The sequence below is a fragment of the Centroberyx affinis genome, unplaced genomic scaffold (genome assembly GCF_046629955.1).
Source record: "Centroberyx affinis isolate AG114_WGS23_722 - 3 ecotype Tasmania unplaced genomic scaffold, CSIRO-AGI_Caff_v1 ptg004087l_1, whole genome shotgun sequence".
NCBI classification, from domain to species: domain Eukaryota; kingdom Metazoa; phylum Chordata; class Actinopteri; order Beryciformes; family Berycidae; genus Centroberyx; species Centroberyx affinis.
The window spans coordinates 287,215-295,886 of record NW_027281872.1 but is presented as its reverse complement, the minus strand read 5'-3'; positions in this window follow the sequence as shown (position 1 = coordinate 295,886).

Below are 8,672 nucleotides of genomic sequence, written 5' to 3'. Positions count from 1 at the left end.
AATCCCTCTTAAATAATCAAATTTGACTAACAAACGCTCCCTATCAATGCTTTGCCCTGTTCTGTTCTTGGATCAACACCATCATTGCCTTGCCCATCTCTTTCATAATGACCTGAGGAGTAAATCTGACTGCAGATCAGCCAATGCTCAATGTGAGAATGTTCAATGAGAACGTCCTGAGGCGTTTGGTAATCTGCCGGTGTAGCCTGATCTGAGAGCAGTTCCTGAGACTGATTACTACCCAAAGTCCTGCGGTGCTGTTCAGGTAGACTCAAGTCAGTGGACGTTAATACACTACATTTCCCAGAAGTCGTTAGGGGTCAGCTATTTATAAATGGCTCAACTTCTCTGTGCATGTCAGAGAGGAGTGATAGTGGACTGGGTGCATCAGGTTGAAACAAAGTGCTAGTTTCGAGAAAAATGAAGGCAAACACACACAGACACACACACATTTGATAGAGACCAGAGAGATACAATACAAATCATCTATCCCTTCTTACATACAGTACCATGCTGCCATGCAGGGGAAGAGTAGTCATATAAATAGTACATTAAAAAATACATAAAATAGTACCCAGAGTGGGGGGATTTTCCTCTAAATTAGTAAATTATGGTTTACTGGCAGGAAGGAAACGGGTGGATGGAGACAAACCAGATGCAAACATTGATCAGTCATCCATCCCACGTGTTTTTGACATGTTTATCGCTGTTTACAGGACGTCCTTTGTCACTACTCCCTTGCACTATCTCTAGCTCTATCCTCACCCCATTCTTCTTCCATGTCAGCGTCCTGGACTGGGCAGCTCTCTTGACCTGTGTCTCTCTCTGTCTCTCTCTGTCTCTCTCTCTCTCTCTCTCTCTCTAGGTCTGCTCATGGCTTGCTGTTGTCAAACTGTTTACATAGGACAGGTCTGTTCATTCTCTCCTGCATGTTCACCAGAGCTGGGCAAAAAACGTAAATCTGAAAATGGTTTCAGATGTTGGGAAGCATTTGATAACTGTTTTAACCAAGTTTGGTATCATTCTGATTTACAGCGTACAAGTCTGTACCTTGTTTTCTGAGAGTGTGTACTACATTTTTTAATACATAATTACATGTTGTGTAAGCATAGTCTTTAATGTAATCAAAACATCTGAAGGGGGGAAAAAGGTTTTGGATAAGTGGTGCAGGTATCGATTAGTTTTATGGAGTTATGGTGTGTGTGTGTGTGTGTGTGTGTGTGTGTCCTCGCCATAATGATCCTGAGAGAACTTTTAAACCATGTGAATATTCTCCATGATCAAGACTAACACTTTCCTTGTGTGTGTGTGTGTGTGTGTGTGTGTGTGCATGTTAGTTATAGCCTACACACTTTGACAGAGGGCGACAGAAACCCAGAAACCCAGAAACCACTACATTACAGGTTACAGTGGAATTCCCACTTCATACCTACAAGCATGTAGGAAAAATAGTTCACAAATATATCTTTTCAAAACGTAGTCTAGACTAATACTACCTCAGTGTGAAAACAAAGGGAATTTAAAGCCCAAAGCAGCTACTTTGACACACAGACAAAGTCTTTCAGATGGAACAAAGCTGAAGAAAACCCTGCAGTAGAATTTCCTCCAGGTTAGCTGTCTGCTATGTGATGTAATGGCAAATAACAAGGTGGGTAAAAAGCATAAGCAAAACAACCCCTAATATCACCAAATATAATATATAACCAACAAAACACGAATATTAGTATTCATTCATGCTTTTTGATTCCTTAAAATGCCCTATCTTCATATAACTCACATCACTTTGATACTACTCACTATGCTGTATTTTATGAATTCCTATGAGTCTAAAAAGGAGAGTAAACGGAGCTGAGGTCCCTGGTCTCCCTGCGCTCTGCAGCGTCCAGGCTGCAGGTCGACTTTGCTGTAAAGCTGTCAATACACTGACGTGACACATTGCAATAATACACAAGGCCTACTGTAGCCTATCACTGCAGCTTGTATATAATGAAAGGGAGTCTGCACCAAAACACTGTAACTTATAAGCCTATTGAGCCACAACTGAAATACCATAAAGCACCATAAGATCACTATAGATTCACTATTGAGAACCAAAAACATATAAACATATATATTATATCAATAATATAGTAATAGCCTATTATATGATAACATAGCAGATAAAAAATACCATAAAGTACGATAAGGTCACTATAAACTCACTACTGAGTACCAAAGACACACTGCAAGTCCCTATTGGAATATTATAGGAATGTGATTTTTCCTTAGGGCTTAATCAGCGGAGGCCTACTTCAAATCAACTCTGTAAAACAGTGTGTGACTGTGTACAAGCCTACTTCTGTCTGTCCGTAGGGGTGAAGTGGACATGCAGGTGTAAGTCTACATACCTCGACCATTAAACAGGACATTGAACCATCGCGGCTGCAAGTGAATGCGGTGAAACTGTGTGCCTGCCGAGCGTGTTCATGGAGAGCGCAGGATCCGACCGCATACAGGACGAGAGGTGACTCTGCTCTGCTCTGTCCCGGCTGACTGACACCTGTTTTAAAACAAACTACTTCATCCTCCTCCCGCGGTTTCGCCTGACCTCACTCGCCCTCTAAGCACACAGCATCGGCTTCAAAAGGCAAGGTGAACTTCTAGCCCCGCTGCGCCTGCCCGCTTGCCGTATCGCCTATTTCATTATTGACTTGGGTTGTGCGCCGCAGAGAGACGAGAGGGGAGGGGCTGGTTGTAGCACCAGAGGGGCGGGACTTGGGAGGAACGGACCAATCAGCGTTGGATAAGAGTCTGACTACAATTAGTGTCCTCAATTAACTAGTGTTTCAATTTGGAAGTTTTTAAGTCTACAGGGGGCGTCAATTCACAAAGGCAGGTGTCCCGGCCGCAAGCACCCCTGGGGCCGGGACACCCCCCGGGGTGCTTGAGGGGTTTCCAGCGTGGGTGTCATTTGGGTATGGCAAGATGTGACACTGAAATTGATCCCTGATGTTTTTATTATGATAATTGAGAGCAAAGTATCAAGTAGCCTAGGAATTGCCAGAAATATTTTGGAAGCCATATGTAAAAAAACAACAAAAAAAAAAAACATTAATAAATAAAAACAAGCTCACACCAGGGGAGCATTCAGGACAGGACTGTATGTGCTCTGTGTGTGCAAGACAGTTTGGTGATCAACGTCTAATATTTATCACATTGACTAAATAATAATATCTTGTCACAGTCGTCAGTCATTGCTCCTTTTGTCCCTAGACATGTAGTCAATGTAAGTGGGTTTCAAACTAAACCTAAATGTATAGCAAAGTGGACATTGCCACACAGTTCCTCAGTTCTAGAAATAGTTAAATGTTACTGTTATTTCAACATTAGCACAAAGAGAGAATGTGCAGGGCTAATAGTTTCCATTGGTTTTCCCCTCTCCCATCTCCCCACCTACAGCATACAGTTGCTACATAATTCTGTCATATCTACCCACAAACCTAGTCAATAGATGTGTGACTTTTCTTGGTCTACCATGCATTCAGGTGTATTGTTTACACTGCTTTCTGTTGAATCTATCAAAACTCATGGTCCGGATGTTTGATAAGACTAAATATTGCCAAGGTTTACACTGCAGATTATCCACTGTACAGGCTACATAACATGAAGTGTTATCAGTGTTATCAGTGAAGCGTGTTTGGATACAAGAAAACAGTGGAAGCAAGAAATTACAATTGTGTCTGTGTGTGTGTGTGTGTGTGTGTGTGTGTGTGTGTGTGTGTGTGTTAAACATGTACTTGATTGTCACAACTGTTTATGTTCAGAATGAAGAGACAGGTTCCAGAAAACTGCTGGAGGGTGTGTGTGTGTGAGTGCGTGTGTGTGTGTGTGTGTGTGTGAGAGAGAGAGAGAGAGAGAGTGGCAAACTGTCTCTCTGCCTTTGTGCATGTGTGTGTGTGCGTGTGTGTGCCTGTCTGTCTTTCTGCCTTTGTGTGTGTGCGTGCGTGTGTGTGTGTGTATATGTGTGTGTGCCTTTCTGTCTGTCTTTCTGCCTTTGTGAGTGTGACAATGTGTCTTAGTATCTGTTGCATAATATTTGCCAACTCTCCTATTGTCACTGTCAGGTGAAAACCCTGAGAATAAGAAAAACAGCCTTGTTTTATCTTGATCATAATGCTTTTTTGACTTGATCCTTTATCCTTACATCTTGTCAGAGTTACTGAATCTGAGTGCACTGCTGTTGATGTTACAGCATACATTTAAACCCTACGTCAGTGTGTGTGTGTGTGTGTGTGCGTGTGTGTGCGTGCGTGTGTGTCTTCCTGCAGACCTTTTAACCTCAGATTGCGGCGTAATCCCTGATTAGGGGATCAGCTGCTCACAACAGAATGAACCTAATGTCACTATCCTGCCTGTGTGTGTGTGTGTGTGTGAGGGAGTGCGAGTGTAAGAAGTCAAGCACTGAAGATCACTAAAGCTGGCATTTAGCCTGCAGGTCACCATGGGGTGAGAGAGCAGCTGGAGCATTCACAAAGCGGACTCACACTCCCCTGGAGTGAATACTTGTGTTGAAACACCTTCAATCAAAAGTATCCCTTTTTTGTCTTTGTGCTATAAGATGAAGATGAAACACAAGGAGACTAGACTGCAACGCTCATTGTCATCATTGTCATACATCAAGGTTGCTTCTGAACTGATAGCATGAGTTGATTGCATAAAGGTAACACTTCCTGCTGGAACACATTGATACAGCATCTGATTTACTTTTTCTAGATCAGCACAGAAGAATCACTTGACTCTGTGTTCAAACCCCTTGTTGTCTTTCATGTTTTTATATTAACTGCAATGGAAAAATTATAATAATGCACACCATGTGCCAATTTGATATTGGATTTGCCTGCCTGGCAATTCTGTAGCAATATCTGTCTTCTGTTGCTTTTTACTGCAGTATAGTGTGTTCTGACGCAAAACTGTATTGTCTGTACCAACAGACAATAAAGAATTATCTAATCTGCTCTTATTTGGTTTGCACACAATCAAACCCCAAAGTGTAGTGTCAATGAATAGAAAACAGGTTCATGCTCACACATTAACTGGACTGGACTGCCATGAGCAGAAATAAAACCTGAAAGCAGTAAACAGTAACTTTATGGACAATGCTGGCATCTACTGGAACCGATGATCAAGTCACTGTGCAACATTAGAGCACATTCATTTAAAAAAAAACGGACAAACTTTATTTTCTCCAAGAGGAAGAAACAATTGGATTAGTAAGAAGGCGCATTCAACATGACACGTGGTTTATAAGACTGTATAGCCCAAGAAACATTTAAAAAGTAGGCTACTAGTAAAACAAGTGTGCTTGCGCATTCCAGGTGCTTAGATAGAGGGGTGGAGTGGAGTGGAGGGGTGGGACAAGTTGCAGGGGTGGGTGTGGTGGAGCAGGCACGTGCAGAGGGGGGGTGGGGGGGGATGGGGGTGCTAGCCCCTTTTCTATTTTTTCTTAATTGAACAACTTTTTAGTTTTTTTTGGCATTTTTCGAATAGTTAAAAACAGCAGGAGGACAACGAGCAAGGGAGACCTACTGTGGGTAGTTATCGGTTAGTTTAATAAATAACCTATAGTTGCCGCCATTAGTTAAACCTGGCGATATATCACATATCCTGCAATTATTTCTTAGCATGCAGGCTGTCAATGAATCACTGTAGCTAATTGAAACTTGTACCGAATTGACTATTGCTAGCTAGCTTGATGCTGCTGCTAATAGTGACTTTCTTAGCCCAGTAGCCCAGATTCTCTCGTTTGCTAACATAATTTTTAGCTGCGACCAGCAGCTCTATAGCTCGCTCTGTCGGTTGGTCGGTCGGTCGGTCGGTTGGTCGGTCCACAAAAATTTCCCTCCGCGTGTATGCATGCGTGTACGTGGTCGCAGCTTTTGCGAATTCACACTTGTTTCATTGTACATCTTATATAGTGACTGAGTGGCTGCAAGACGCCCTCAGAAGCAAGAGGGGCGAAAGTAAAAGAGAAAGAAAAGCAGAAGACAACACTCAGACAGCAGGTGACTCAAGACAACAAGTGAGGAGTCAGACAGTTGCAGGGCAGCTAGCTGACCTTCATATTCATCATGCAAGGAAAATAATAGATTGACTTACTTTATTTACTTTATTTGTTTTGACGCTATCCAATGAAGATTTGAAGATTGTTACATTTTGTTTAGAGTCTTCAGCTTGTAGCCTACTATTATGATAGAAATATAATAATACAGGATTAATCACTAATATATATATATAAATATATATTATATATATATATATATATATATATACATATATATATTATTTAATATTTATTACAGGCAGACAGAAATGCAGAGAGATGAGGGGGAGAAAGAAAACAGATGAGTAAAGTAAAGGGATATAACAACAAGGCATTGCTGCACTGCTAAAACAGAGATTATTTCACAGACTGTTTGACACTGCAAATTCCCCTTTTCTCATTTGAGCACCTGTCCTGTCCCTCTCTGCATGTCCCTGGGGTGGAGGGTGGGTGGTATGCATGATTGGTAGTGAGTGAAATGTTGACTTTAAAAGCTCCATCTGTTAACACCAGAGTGCTATGGTAGCAACATATGAGGCATTTAAAACACTTTGGGCCCTACTGAGCAAAACTGCTGGTTTGCAGAGAGAGTATAACTTCCTGACTGTAAGAAGAATAAGAATAAGGATAAACCTGAATACATAGAACAGAAGACAAGAGCAGATTAAAAATGAAACCAGACGTGAAGTAAAAGATAAAATAAAATAAAATAAAATAAGAATATAAGGAGACAGGTTTACAAACTGGGATTCAAAATAATACATACATAAAACATAAAAGACAAATGAAACCAGACATGAGGATAAAGATAAATTAAAATAAAATATAAGGAACAGACAGGATTACAAACAGGGACAATGATGCTAAGTGACCGAAATAACTAATAAATTAACAAACTAAACACACTTTTATAAACACACAGGCACAAAATCATTCGGGGTTACGGTAGGTCCTCAACACAAGTGAAGTATTAGGCATTTTCAATCAGGAAGACTACCTAAATCATTCATTCATTCATTCATTCATGCTTTCTCTTTACCCAATCAAAGTTGGTGAACACTTTCCGTCTTTTTCCAGAGAACCAATCAGAGTTAGCCGTCACTTCCCTCTCTTTTTCAGAGAGCCAATCGTCTAAGTGACGGTAGTATAAACTCCTCCATGGAGTTTCCATCATGTTTCATGTCATGAATAAAGTTTTTCATTTGAGCATTCATCCTAGTCTCTCCTAATTGAATTGAGATTGTCCAAAATGCTGCTGCATGGTACACTGAAGAATTCATCATTCACATTGTATTTCTTTGATCCCAGTCAGATAATTCTAGCTTTGTGGTTTACAGGAGAGCCCCCCTTTTCTTTTACAAGCCTTCACAGATTTGCCTGAGGTGAAGTTATCAAAATGTTTAGTGGCCCCCATCTCATGCCAGCTGGCTGAAAAATGTAATGTTTGCCCCTAAAGCTGGAGAGGATCAAATTTGAAAAAAAAAAATGAATTCAGGAAGAACGTGTGGCTTTGGTCAGTGCTTGTTTTTAGTGTATGTATGTGTGTGTGCTTGTCCAATGTAACTTTTTTTAATCCACAAAAAGTACTTTAATTCCGTTGGAATATTTAGTATTCGGGGGCGTGGTGTTGTGGTGAGGGTGGGTGGAGCGATGGTGTGGGTGGGACTGGAGGTGGCACCCAGGGGTCCGGTGTGGCTGTGTTCTTTGTATTTTTTTATAAGAGGATCTTACACATGCCACCATCTTGATTTTTTTGAATGTTGAATGTAGAGGTCAAAATTCATTTAAGTACCTCCAAAATATATAATTAAAAAATATAATCAAGCCCTGTGTATTGGTAAATATTAAAACTTAAAAAAAAAAAAAAACAAACATTTGACCTAAGACATCCTACAGCTCGAAATGTCACAGGATGTGGGTGACAGAATATGTTCCACTGATGAGGTTTATGCTGAAACAATAGCCTACATCCTGTTTCTTGCAGAAATGTATGACTGTCAGAGGTTAGTTAAATATTTAAACCTTTCTTGAATTAGGGCTTCAGTGTTGGGTGTATAGTCATCTGTGTGTGCCAGTTATAAATGAATCTATAACTGAGCCGAACCTCAGTCTGCACCTGTGCACCTATTCAGAAAGAAAAACTGAACTAGCTCTTGCAGTTTCACACGAAACTGTCGGCTAGCTGAACGCACATGGATTGCTGCATCAATAAATACAAACATACATAATGTATATGTAAATCCAGATCTAGACACATGATCACCTAATTACATAGCCTACATGCAAACAAACTGACATACAAGCTTATATACCTAAAAATCCATTGATTACATTCATTCCTATCCCCTAACCCTAACCCTCACCACTACATGCCTAACTTAACCCCTTACCCTAACATTAATCTAATCCTAATTCTAACCTTAACCTAAAAAACCAAGTCTTAAGCCTAAAATAGCCCTTTGAAGAAGAGAGGACCGGCCAAAATGACCTCACTTCGCAAAAATGTCCTCACTCTGAAGGCTTAAAGCTCAAATTGGTTCTCAAAGATGGGAGTACAAGAACACATACTCACACACACACACACACACACACA